Source organism: Cervus elaphus, chromosome 5, assembly GCF_910594005.1.
Source record: "Cervus elaphus chromosome 5, mCerEla1.1, whole genome shotgun sequence".
Classification (NCBI taxonomy): domain Eukaryota; kingdom Metazoa; phylum Chordata; class Mammalia; order Artiodactyla; family Cervidae; genus Cervus; species Cervus elaphus.
Genome location: NC_057819.1, coordinates 3340371 through 3353898, shown reverse-complemented (window position 1 = coordinate 3353898; position 13528 = coordinate 3340371).

The following is a 13528-nucleotide window of genomic DNA, read 5'->3' as shown; positions in this document are numbered from 1 at the left end:
CCACAAGGCCGCACAGCTGGTGGGTAGCAGAGCTGGGATCTCTGTCAGGCTCTTCAGTACCTCAGACCATGGCTTGGGGAAAGATCTAGCAGACAATTCCATACTCCATTCCTTGAAGCAAAAGATTTCAGGCGCAGCCGGGCCGCCCCTTGATGTGCTGGGGCTGTAGTTCCCCCAGCGGAACTATGAGGAAGGGCCTCCCTGCCCTGCCGCCCCTGCAGGGCTGAGGTGAAACGGTGATCTTGAAAAGGACTTTGTAGGCTCTGAGAAGGGACGTGCATGCTGTGTGTGCCTACTCAGTCATGTCCAACTCTTTGTGACCCCATGGACTACAGCCCGCCAGACTCCTCTGTCCATGGGATTCTCCAGGCAAGAATACTGGAGTGGGTTGCCATGCCCTCCTCCAGGGGAACTTCCCAACCCAGGGATTGAACCTGCATCTCTTATGTCTCCTGCATTGGCAGGTGGATTCTTTACCACTAGCACCACTTGGAATGCTGAGATGGGATAGGCATTCTCAACGTCTGTCAGGCGTAGGCAAGGGAAAAACATTAATCCTCCCCCTGCCAACCTGGCAAGCGTCAGACCACCTCTGGTCACAGAGGGGCTGAGTGGGGAAGGCAAGGGAAGAACAGCTGCCTCTGGACTGGAAAGGCACTGGATTAAGGAGACTACTCGGGAGCCAGGAATGAAGGGAGGAGTGGTCCCAGCCCTTCCCCAGAACCCAACTCTCACTGCCATCCAGCCCTCCAAGGGGAGTGGGCAGTACTGTCTAGTGGGCAAGAATTTGGCCTCCAGGGTCCAACAGGTCAGGACTCAAGCCTCACCTCTACTCACCTCTGCTGAGTCTGGGGTGGGGGGTGGATTTGTTTTAAATATTTATTTATTTATGCGGCTGTGTCGAGTCTTAGTTTCGGCATATGGGATCTTTAATGACAGTGCACGGACTCTCTAGTTGTAGCCTGTGGGCTATTGCCTCCTCAGCATGTGGAATCTTAATTCCCCGACCAGGGATTGAACCCTCGTCCCCTGCATTGCAAGGCAGATTCTTTAACCACTGGACCACCAGGGAAGTCCCCTCTGCTGAGACCTTTGGACATCCACTGTCTGAGTATAGTGTCAGAGAAGACTCTTGAGAGTCGCTTGGACTGCAAGGAGTCCAATCATTGCTAAAGGAATCAGTTCTGAATATTCATTGAAAGGACTGATGCTGAAGCTGGAGCTCTGCTACTTTGGCCACCTTATGGAAAGAACTGACTCATTGGAAAAGACCCTGATGCTGGGAAAGATTGAAGGCAAGAGAAGGGGACGACAGAGGATGAGGTGGTTGGATGGCATCAGTGACTCAATGGACATGAGTTTGAGTAAGCTCCAGGAGCTGGTGATGGACAGGGAAGCCTGGCATGCTGCAGTCCATGAGGTCGAAAAGAGTGAGACATGACTGAGCGACTGAACTGAACTGTCTGAGTACAGTCTTTCCAACTGTGAAAAGGGGGTGATCATGATAAGAGCCTCGCCAGGACTATGGTACGGACAAGACTTGGCCCATGGGTATGAGTTGAACAATTATCTTCTACCTCTGGTCTGCAATTCTCAAGGAGCTTCTTAGTCTGGAAGGAGCGACTATACGTCAAAATGCTTGGCACCTGGTAAGTGCCCACTGGATGGAAGGATGGGTGAATGGATGGGAGAGGATGAGAGATTTCCTCCAGGTCACACAGGTCCTGACAGCTCACTCTGGGCACCAAAGAATTCATAAGAGCTGGCTAGAGAGGGAGAAGTCCGGGGGAAGAGGACTGTGTGAGCAAAGGCTGGGAATCACCACAGCACAGAGGAGACACTGGTCTCGCGTGTTTCTCCTTCAGTAACTTGCTCAGCAAGATCTTATGAAGAGGGGGATCCGGATGGGGGCTCCCCCAGAGTCGTCTGGGGCAGAGCCAGGAGGCTGTACAGCAAGCAGGGCCCCACACACAGAGGAGCAGGCCAGAGCAGGCCCAGCCTGGGGGTCAGACCTCCGAGGGCCTGGTCTGGCCATATTTGGTTTTCAAGGAACTGGGAGGCTTCTCACTGGCTCTGCTGCCCACGCGCTGGAGCGAGGCCACCCACAGCTGCTGAGTCAGGCCAGCAGCGGGGGTCGGGAGTAGAGGCCCCACAATGGGGTGACTGTAACACAGTGGTTCAGAGCCTGGCCTCTAGAGTCAGGACGACGTGGATTCAAATCCTGCTCGACTACTGATGGCCGTGTGCCTGGGCTGGCCACAGCACCTTCTTGGAGGCTCCTCTTTCCTTATCTGTGAAATAAAATGAGCGTAAGGACAGCGTCATTACTGAGTCTCCAGCGCGCTAGCCTGTGCAAGTGTTCCGCGTGCACATCTGGTTTAATTCTCGTCACAGTAGAGAAGTATCGGGCTGGCCGAAAAAAAGTAAGGAGTTCGTTCGAGTTTTTCCATAACCAAGCTTTTTGGCCAGACCAATCTTATGATTGTCCCCGTGAAACGAAACACGTGAGACCAGTATTTCTCATCCAGTAATTCCTAACTGCAAGCCTTCCGCATGCAGACTCCACCCCCACCCCCAGAATGCTCCTGTCTCTCCTATTAGGTGTCCGCATACTTCGATGCCCCGTGTGAAGGATCAGGAAGAGTTACTTCCTGACAGTGGGACCTGCATTTCCAGATAAAGAAACTGAGGCACAGAGAGGTGAGGTCATATGCAAGTAACAGACAGAGCCAGCACTAGCTAGAAGCCCTTTGCCACTCCCCTGCACTTCCCTGAATTCCATTTCTATTTCTTAATCATTTCCCTATCCAATGCCCCCAACAGCTCCTGTAAAACAACACTTGGTACCTGTTTCCTCCATGTCCAATTCCCAAATTGCTGCCAAAGCCTTACTCAGCCCCTAACAGTCCTGTACAGAAGGTGGGCTAGATATCATTCCCATTTCACAGATGGGGACACCGAGGCTCACAGAAATGAAGCAAGTTGCCTGAGACCTTGCAACCAGCCAGAGGGGAAGCCAGAGTTGGACTACAGTGCTGTCTGAATTCACTTCCAGTGTTTTCTCCCACCACAGTGAGCTCGTTCTGAGCTTTCCTCCTAGCCACGCCATTCCTTGACAATTAGGATAAAGGAGAAAATTATCTGATGTCCACTTAAAAGGAAAAGTCAGGCAAGACTAGTGAGGCATTATGCAAATATACAAAGAAATTGGGGCGGGGAGGGGGGCTTTGCTGGTGGCTCAGTGGTAAAGAATCTACCCGACAATGCAGAAGACACAGGTTCGATCCCTGGTCCGAGAAGATTGCTCATGCCTTGGAGTAACTAAGCCTGTGTGCCACGACTACTGAGCCTGTGCTCTAGAGCCTAGGAGCCACAGCTACTGAGCCCATGTGCTGCAACTACGGAAGCCCAAGCACCTAGAACCCAAGCTCCACAAGAAAAGCCACTGCAATGAGAAGCCCATGCACTGCAACTAGAGAAGAGCCCGCATAGCAGTGAAGACAGCACAGCCAAAAATAAAGTAAATACAAAAGTTTTTTTAAATGAAGCTTCCTTTGAAAAATCATAAAAGAATGAATGAACAAGCTGTAACAGTTTTAAATCAGATCATCTTGTCACAGACAGGAGACCAGAACTGCTCTCTAAACCCATTAGCTCATCTCACTCATTTTTGGAGACATCTCCTACCCTGCGTGAGGCCAGGAGCTTTGGGAGGAGCCAGGCAAGGGCCCTGCCAAAGGAATCAATACCTGGACAGTGCTCCCCAGACTGGGATTTCACATCCCTGAAAGAGGCATACAGTTGCCAACACTTTGTTATTTGTCAAAGAACATTAAAGAAAAGGTAAAATAAGGCATTACTTTCTGTCACCATAAAATTTAAAAAGGACTAATCTCAGAAGTTAGTAATTTTTGAAAATTATAAGTAACTGTCCTAGTTTTCTCACTAATAGCAGGCCAGGCAGAACTGTTATCTAAGATGGACATTTGGCAATCCCCAGATGAGTAGGAGAGATAAAACATTTATGTAAATAACTCAGAGTAGTTATACTCATTGCGTATCTTTCGTTGAAAGCCACAGAAAACTATGCTGGCTACCTTAATAAAGGTTTATTGGAAGGGGATTTTATCAGAAGATTGGATTCTGAGAGTTACCTAGTAGACAGCAGGGCCAACCAACCAATCAACTCCTGGAAATGATGGAAAACTTCAAGAGCAGATGGAATCAGAGTCCTCTCTTTGCTCTTATCAAGTAAGAATACAGTCAGAAAGCTGCTGCCTCAATCCAAGAAGTAGGCCTTCACCAAAATTCAACCATGCTGGCAGCCTGATCTCAGACTTCGCAGTCTCCAAAATTGTGAGAAGTTAATCTGCTACTTAAGAAAAAAAAAAAAAAACACAAATCCAAACAAAAAAGCCAGATGGAACTAGCTCTCTCTCTCTCTCTCTCCCTCCTTCTCTTGCTGTGTTAGCCATCTTCTCTCTCTAGTTGCAGACAGAGTTCCTCCATGTGTCAGAGGACACGATGGCTAATGGCTTCCATATTTCACATCTCAAGGCTCAGGAACCAGGAACAGACCAATGAACTTCTCAGTTCCAGTGGGGGAGGGACTCAGTTCCAGTCTCCCTCTGGGACTAAGTGTCCAATTGGCCCAACAGAGTCAGATGTCTACCCCCTAGACCAATCAACTGTCGCTTGGAGTGTGATCTGTAACAACATGGCGGCTCCCAGTGAGAACATCATGGCTGGAGTCAGGGAGAGAGGAAAAAGAGCTGGACAGTGGGCCTGGGTGGATGATACCATAGAATTCCACCATGAGGTGATAAATGCCCTAAGAGAGGTGCCAGTCAGGGTCGTGGGATTTCATGGAAGACGCAACTTCTATCTGTAGAGATTATGTAGAGCTTCTTGGGAGAGGTGGCTTTTGAGGTGAGAATAATCTGGAATATACAGAGATTTGAAATATTCTCTCAAATTAGAAAAGAAAAATGAGCACTGGTAGAGAAGGTGTCATCCAAAGGAGCTATATATTAATGTGTCACTTTGTCAAGACTTTTATAGTTTATCTAATTTTTAAAAAATTTTATATAATTATAAATGTTACATTTATAATTATTACAAAACATTAGCTATATTCTCCATGTCTTGTACAATACATCCTTAAAAGCCTGTCTAACACCCAGTACCTCCCACTCCCCCATCCCTACATTGTCCCCCAACTAGTACCCACTGGTTTGTTCTCTATATCTGTGAGTCCGCTTCTTTTTTTTTTGTTTAACATATATATATATATATATATTTTAGTCGCTTAGTCATGTCCGACTCTTTGTGACCTCATGGACTGTAGCCCGCCAGGCTCCTCAGTCCATTGACTTTTCCAGGCAGCAATACTAGAGTGGGTTGCCATTTCTTTCTCCATGGGATCTTCCCAACCCTGGGATCAAACTCAGATCTCCCACAATGCAAACTCTTTCCTGTCTGAGCCACCAGGGAAGCCCCACTATATTTTTTACATTCCACGTATACCTAAAATCATACAGTATTAACCTTTGCTGGACTTATTCCACTTAGTGTATTGACTTCCAAGTCCATCCATGTTCCTGCAAATGAGAAAATGTTCTTTTTTATAACTGATATATATATATATCATTTGTTTTAAGGAAATTTCTCTATAGTAAAGGGTATCTTTGTAATTAGTATCTGGTGGGAAGATACTTAAGACTATCTAAAAATGTAAAGTTCTCATCATTTGCTATTCTTTTTATTCATTTTTTGGCCTCAGTGCATAGCATGTGGGATCTTTGTGCCCCTTGAAATGGAAGTGCAGCTTCTTAATCACTGGACTGCCAAGGAAATCCCTACAGTTCTTTTTAAAGGTGCTATGTAGTGCACACTTTCTACTTTATTCAACAAACGTCAACTATTCACTCATTATGTACAAGCACAGGTCTAAGATACATGGCTCGGTTAAGTATAGCTCAATGACCTTGCAGGACCTTAGGATCCTTATTTGTGAATTGGGTATGATTAAATTTTACCATTCAGGGCTGCTGAGGCTGGAGGAGGACCATGCTTATGAAAGTGTTCTATAAAGCTAACTGGGGTTTTTCATTCTCTCTTGAAAGCACTCAGCTCTGTCCTCACCTCTGCCTCCTGGCAGTGTCCATTTCCGTTCTGCTTGGAGGTTTCCCTGGTGACTCAGATGATAAATAATCTGCCCAAAATGCAAGAAACCTGCGTTCAGTCCCTGGGTAGGAAAAATCCCCTGGAGAAGGAAATAGATACTGATTCCAGTATTACTTGTCTGGAGAATTCCAGGGACAGAGAAGCCTGGTGGGCTACAGTCCATGGGGTCACAGAAAACTGGACATGACTGAGCGACAAACTCTTTCAACACCCTTTTGCATCTATGCCTGCAGGCTCTGTCTGTCCTCAGTGGTCAGACTCCCTCATCCTATTTGCCAAGCCTTACTTATGATGTCACTTAATAAGTTTTGGATACACAAGGCGAGCCTTGTAGAGACTGACAGTTTCCTCCTAGAGCGTCTGTCTGCAATTTGGGGAGCTGCCTTGTGGTACTGAGTAATGCCTGGGTCCTGCGGATGGCAGGCAGGAGATCCCTTCTCCAATGGCAGAAATAATGGCAGAAGTAGGAATTGGCTTCCTCCAATAGTACTCTGGCCCTTAAAGGGAAATTCTTGAGCTCCAGAGAGTACTGAATAAGCCTGCATGGATACTTGTGTCTTACTGAGAGATCTACACAGGCATGCTTTAAATGAACAACTTGATAATGTGAAAGAATGGACTCACCCCTGACCCTCTTAAACCAACAGCACCTTTAACTTGAGAACAGAATTTTAACAAACTAAGAAGGAGGTACAAGTTGCAACACTCCTGGGATTGCACGTCACCCTTTTTTAAAGGCAGGAAACTTCCATGCTTAACTGGTGGTTTTGTTCTTTTTGTTTATTTACATATTTTGTATAAGATCGTGATGAAGATCAAAAGGGATAAAGGGTGAAGGTGCTTTGGAACTCCTACAGGGCCGAGTCAATATGGCTGGTCCCAGTCTATGCCCTGAGGGCAGCTTTTTAGGAACTGCTTGCCTGGATAGGAACAGGCGGAGTGAAGGTCCCAGCTCCAACATCCACCCAGGCCACCCTTTGCCTTCCTTCAGCCAAGCAGATGAGCCCTTCAAAATAGAGTCCCCCAGACTTCCATGGTAGTCCAGTGGTTAAGACTTTGCCTTCCACTGCAGGGGGTTCGAGTTTGATCCCTGATCACGGATCTAGGATCCCACTTGCCTCGAGGCCAAAAAACCAAAACATAGAACAAGCAATATCATAACAAATTCAATAAAGATTGTAAAAGTGGTCCACATTTAAAAAAAAAAAAACTTAGAAGAAAATTAAAAAAAAAAAAAAGTCCCTTAAGTAGGAATCCAGCAGTGTATAGTAGATTACCTCCAGAATCCTGAGTAGTTTCCTCCTTGGCAGGTCACAAGCCAGGTCTCCCAGGGCCATCTCCTACATGAGGAGCAGGTTGCTGTGGGCTGACTCCTGCCCAGCCAGCACCTAAGCAAGAATCAGTAACAGCCGCCCAAGACTTCCGATCTCACTGACCTGTCCTCAGTGGACCCTGGGGAATGTCTTTCTCCTGGAGATCACGGAGGCAGAAGCTCTTCTAGGAACATTCAGATATAAGGGACACCTCCCCACCCTCATCACCCAGGTGATTCCTGTGGCCATGAACCCAAACCACAGTGTGCATATGAATCCCCCTGAGAGTCATGTTAAAATACAGATCCTGATTCAGTAGGTCTGGGGCGAGGCCTGAGATTCTGCATTTCCAACGAGCTCCTAGGAGATGCCAAAGTTGCTGACCACACTTTGAATGAAAAGCTACAAACCACAGGGGGCTGTTGTGAGAACTGAATGAGGGTATGCACAAACTAGGGGCTTCTCTGGTAGTTCAGCTGGTAAAGAATCCACCTGTAATACAGGAGACCCCGGTTTGATCCCTGGGTTGGGAAGTTCCCCTGGAAAAGGGATAGGCTACCCACTCCAGTATTCTTGGGCTTCCCTAGTGGCTCAGATGGTAAAGAGTCAGCCTGCAATGCGGGAGACCTGGGTTCGATCCCTGGGTTGGGAAGATCCCCTGAAGGGGGGCATGGCAACCCACTCCAGTATTCTTGCCTGGAGAATCCCCATGGACAGAGGAGCCTGGCAGGCTAGAGTCCATGAGGTCACAGAGTCGGACACGACTGAGCAACTAAGCACAGCACAGCACATGCACAAACTAAACGAATGACGTAAATGATCTACTATTCCCAAGGTGGGCTTAATAGCCAGCAGGTGGTATTAGTATCGTGTCAACCAAACCCCCATTTCACAGAGGAGAAAACAGAAGTTCAGGCAGGTGATGTGACTTGCCAAGGCCACACAGCGAAGGACCCGTGATGTCACCAGCATACTTAGGTCTGTCTTGATTCCAGAAGCCAAGGTCTTACCCTCTCTAGTATTAGTGTCCTGGGTCTGAGTGGCCCCTTGCAGCCATGTGACCTCAGGTAAGTCCCTTTTCTCTCTGGATCTCATTTCTTTTCATCTAAACAAAATGCTGATCTGCCTAGGATGCCTCATGCCTTTTCCTCAAATGGGAAAACACATGGAAAGTGCTTAGCATGGAGCCCGGGACGGACATGTGTGTGCTTAGCAGTAAGACGCTATTATAACCATCAGGGGCAAGTTGCTTAACTCTCTGTGCCTCAGTTTCTCTATCACCAAATAGAGCTAATAAGAGTCTTATCTTATTGGGGTGATCATGGTGAATAAATGAGTTCCTGTGGGCTGACCTTAGCACAATGCCCGGTACATGTGTCTACTTCATAAGCAGTTGCTATTATTTTAAATATTCAGAAACCTGTTCCAGGCCAGCATGAGATGATGGGGGATCCCAGCCTCTCACTGGCTGTGGTTCCAGGCCCTGACTTTGCTACCATTCTGCTTTTATTAGGCCCAGCGTCCTCATCTCAAATCCAGATGAGGAGCTAGAAGGGCGGGCAGGGCCAGGCCTGGCTGGCGGATGGCTGGGAACGCTGCTGGGAGGCCGGTTGGATTTGGGGCCCCACCCCGCCTGCCCTCCCTCGCCTGCAGCGGGCCCAGCCGCCACGTCTACACTTGGCTCTGAGGTCCGCACCAAACGCTCCCTCCCACCGTGGCCACCTCCTCTGGGAAGGTTCAGAGCATTTCTACAGCCTCAGCACTTTTCTGCCCGCCCCAGGGAGGCCAGGCCTGTGTGGAAACTATAAATTGGACACCGCTTACCTGGGAGCCTGCAAAGGGGCCATCCACCCTCCTGTCCAGAGGTCTTCATGCCTCCAGTAAGGCCTCTTGGGTCCACCAAGGGATTGGTTCAAATTCCAGCCTTACCACCAACATGCTGTGTCAGCTTGGGCAAATGACTTCCCCTCTCTGAGCCTCAGTTTCTCTCTTTTATTTAAGATTCATTTATTTTATTTGGCTGTGTCAGGTCTTAATTGCAGCATGCAGGATCTTCGCTGGGTCATGTGGAATCCTTCATTGTAGCACACAGACTCTCTAGAGTTACGGCGCATGGGCTTACTTGCTCCACGGCAGGTGGAATCTTAGTTTCCTGACCAAGGATCAAACACGTGTCCCCTGCATTGCAAGGAAGATTCTTAACCTCTGGACCACCAGGGAAGTCCCTGAGCCTCAGCTTCTTTATCTGTAAAATGGATATAATCTTAGCACATACCTCTCATGGCTGTGCTGATGATAAATGACTGAATGGCACATATAGGGCCTCCATATGTGCTAATTACTACTATTCCATGCTTGGGTGTGCCAGGCCCTGAGGGAGAAACAAGGATTTGGGGAGGGTGGGGATCTGGGGTACAGAGTAGTTCCACCTCCAAACTGTTGTGTGACCTGAAGCCTGTTCCTTGGCCTCTCTAGGACTGAATACTGACCTAGACCACGAGGTGGGCATCTAGGATTCTGTGACGCTGTGATTCAGCTGCTGTGCTCACAAGCAGTTAAGAAACATGTAAGGCACCACGTGGGCAGAGATCCCAATGGTAGGTGGCAGGGTGCTGTGGTTCAGATCAAGGGTTCTGGGTTCTCATCCTGTGCGAGGTGCTGGTGTGACTCGGCCTTGCCGAGCCTGTCTCCTCTTCCGTATATGATGGAGTTCTACCTCCCGGGGTTCAAGCCATAAGGTTCGTAGTAAAAATAAAACTGCCACTCATTTATTTTCATGGTTCCAACCCACTGGTCAGCAGTTATACTGGGCCCCTGCGATAAGCCTAGATGACACCAGGCATCAGGGAACTCCCGGAAGTCACAGGAAGTCCAGGCTGGCCCATCCAGAACCCTCTCCTTTGTCCGTGAGGCTGGTCTCCCGGGGTGCATCACAGCCCAGTGGGTGTCTCAGGCCCGCTTCTCCTTCCCAGGGCTCACTTGCCTCCCAGTTTCCTACACTGAAGAGTCACTCCTTCCCCATCCCTCAGCACCTGGACCCAGGCCCCCTTCTCCTCCAAGCCCAGACGTTTATCTGACCCAGTCACGCAGAGAACACAACAGCTGGATGACATCACGGAGGAGACAGGCTCGCCAAACTGGTTTGCCAAACAGATCCCCAGCCCCACTCCTGGGGCTGCAGGCCATGACCGTGGCAGCCTCCAGTTCTGCCCAGGAGAAAGAGGGTCACAGCCCTTGGGTCCAGCCAACCCCAGCAAGAACCAGTTCTTCTTCTCCAGGTCCCCCACGCTCCAGCCTCTCCTACATGACCTTTCCCCAGCAAAATCCTCAGAGTCCCACCTGCCCTCCTGTCCTCTCATGCTGTAACCCCTCACCACCTCTTCCACATGCCAAACTGCAGGGGAGGGTTCTTTGTCTACAACGTTTATTTATTTATTAAATATTGCTTCTGTTTTATGGTTTGTTTTTCTGGCCTCGAGGCATGTGGGATCCTAGCTCCCAGATCAGGGATCAAACCCACACCCCCTTGCGTTGGAAGGCTGCTGGACCACAAAGGAAGTCCCTCTGCAACTTTTAGAGTCCAAACACCATCTCTCCCCCTACTCTCATGAGGCAGTGAGACCCCAAGAGCAGGCCCAACTCTGACCCAGCTCTAACCTCTTCACTCCTCCCAGTGCCCAGCAGCCTCTGGACCTCCGATAGGCCCACGGCCTTGGCCTTGACTGGACTTACAGCCACTTGTGCACACATTCCCAAGGTGGGGTCTCCCTGGAAGTCTTGGAATTGTATGTTGTCTAGTCAATAGGGAGAGGGCTTAGAAAGTTCAGGCCACAACTCCCCCATTGTGCAGATGAGGAAACTGAGGCTCCAAGGGAAAGAAAACTTTGCCTGGGCTGCAGCCGGGTCTAAAACCCATCACTCCTCTTGCCTCTTGACCCCAGGACTGGGCTTTCTCTGCAGGACCCCGGATTGGGGGAGGGGAAGCCAGGGAAATGCAGGGATCTGGCACTGCCAGCTTGGTAAAAATATTTATTTTCAGACTCAGAGACTGGAGCAAAATATTACCCTTGGCCCATAAGCTATTCCAGCCACTCCCCACTCTGCCAGTCCAGAGTTGGACCTAGAGGAATCTGAACCCTTTCTGGGAGGGCCTGAAGTGAGCTGGTCCGAGACCCTCATTTGATAGATGGACCAACTGAAGCCCAGGCCTCCCCAGTGTTCACCCTACTTACCTGGCATTCAGGGCCCTTCACAAATGGAAGGTCTTCCATCCCCATTTCCTGCTCTATCCACAGCCTTTCTCGCCTCCGTTTCCCACTTACAAACCTCTGGCCTTATTCACACTGTTCCCTAGCCACTAATACCCTTTCACGTCTTTCTCCTTCTTCTCCATGGGATGGATTTCTTTGCACCCTTCCTCAAGGATGAGTTTGCAACATCACCTCCTCTAAGAAGTCTTCCACGATTTCCTCAATCCTAGAGGCAGCAAGGTAGACGAAAGAGGCTTTGGCACGGGGCAGAATTCCACTCAGGTCTGAATGGCATTACCAGCTGAATGCCATTCAGCTGAACTGAATGGAAGTTCATTCAGTTCACTTCGGTGAACTTTAGTTTCCCCCTCTGTAGAATTTGGGTTAATACATATCTAGCTCCTTGGTCAATTTGGAACAGGGTAAATCCCATGTCTGGCATGCAACAGGTGCTCAGTAAACACCAGGGTCCTCCTCATGGGATGTTTTGCTCCTTCCTGTACTGTGTCTGCAAGCTTCTCCAGGACCTCACGGGCTGCCCTTTGATCTTTATTTCACCACCATCTCGCCCCGCCCCTTTCAGATGGGAAAGGAAGGCAAGTAAGAATGGAGGAGGACCCCAGCCCTGAGGGCCTGACGGAGGGGCGGGACCCGTGCTTATCTTCAGTATTACTAGGAACTAGTGGGCGCGTGAGTGTCACATAAAGTCCACAAAGAGACTCACCCCGCAGTTTCTCCCTGCTGGGGGGGTGGGGGGGGTGGGGAGCGGAGCTAGGACGAAGAAGGCCATTCATTGGAGCAGACAGCCGCCACTCAGGTGGCCTACCTGTGCCCCGCCCCAGGGGGCTGTTCCAATGGGCGCGCGAGGTTTGAATGGAACCTAGTTGGCCTTGGAGGGTGCTGATTCCCGTCTTGAAGAATAAAAGGACATCTAGATTGGTAATTCCCTGGCTGTCCAATGATGGGGACTCTGAGCTCTCACTGCCAGAGTGCCCGGCTTTAATTCATGGCAGGGGAACTAAGATCCCATAAATCACGTGGCCAAAAAATAATAATAGTAACAATAAAATAAAGTTTATTTTTAAAAATTACATCTAGTTTAACTAGAGAGAGAGTAGATGCGGCTTGCTCGAATTAAAGCCCCCAAATTGGGCTCTGTTTGCTCCTCCTCCCATGTAACCTTAAGGAGTCTCTTCCCTCTCAGCGCTGTGGTTTTCCCACGTGTAAAATGAGACCACCTCTCAGGAATGTGGGGGTGAAATAAGCTGACGTCTTTAAAAGGGCCTCGGAGTGGAGACTGCCCCTCTGTCTAGATGGGGGTGAGGTGTGGTGGCGGATGGTCACAGAGGCTCTAGACAGTGGGGCTGAGTCTCCTGATCCAACAGGCTGAAGCCACTTCCCCAAAACCCCATATCACAGTGGTTAAAAGCACAGATTCCATATTCAAAACGTGCTGGTATGAATCACAGTTCCACTACTTATCACTTGTCCTCAACTGTAAAATGAGACGGTAATCTTGGGCTCAAACAGTCATCATGGGGATTATATGCCTGGTACATGGCAAGTACAAAATAAATGAGTTTATATTATTATTGTTATTATTTGACAGACAGGACTCCAGACGCCACCTCCCAGGCGCCAACTCCCTTTGGTCTCCATGGAGACCTGCGGAAGGGACCCTGATCTCTAGCAGAAGGGACTGAGTGGTTTTTCCCAGAGGGGTCTGAGCTCTGGGGTCCCCTTATTTATCCCTTATGTTGTCTTGGGCATATCGGCTCT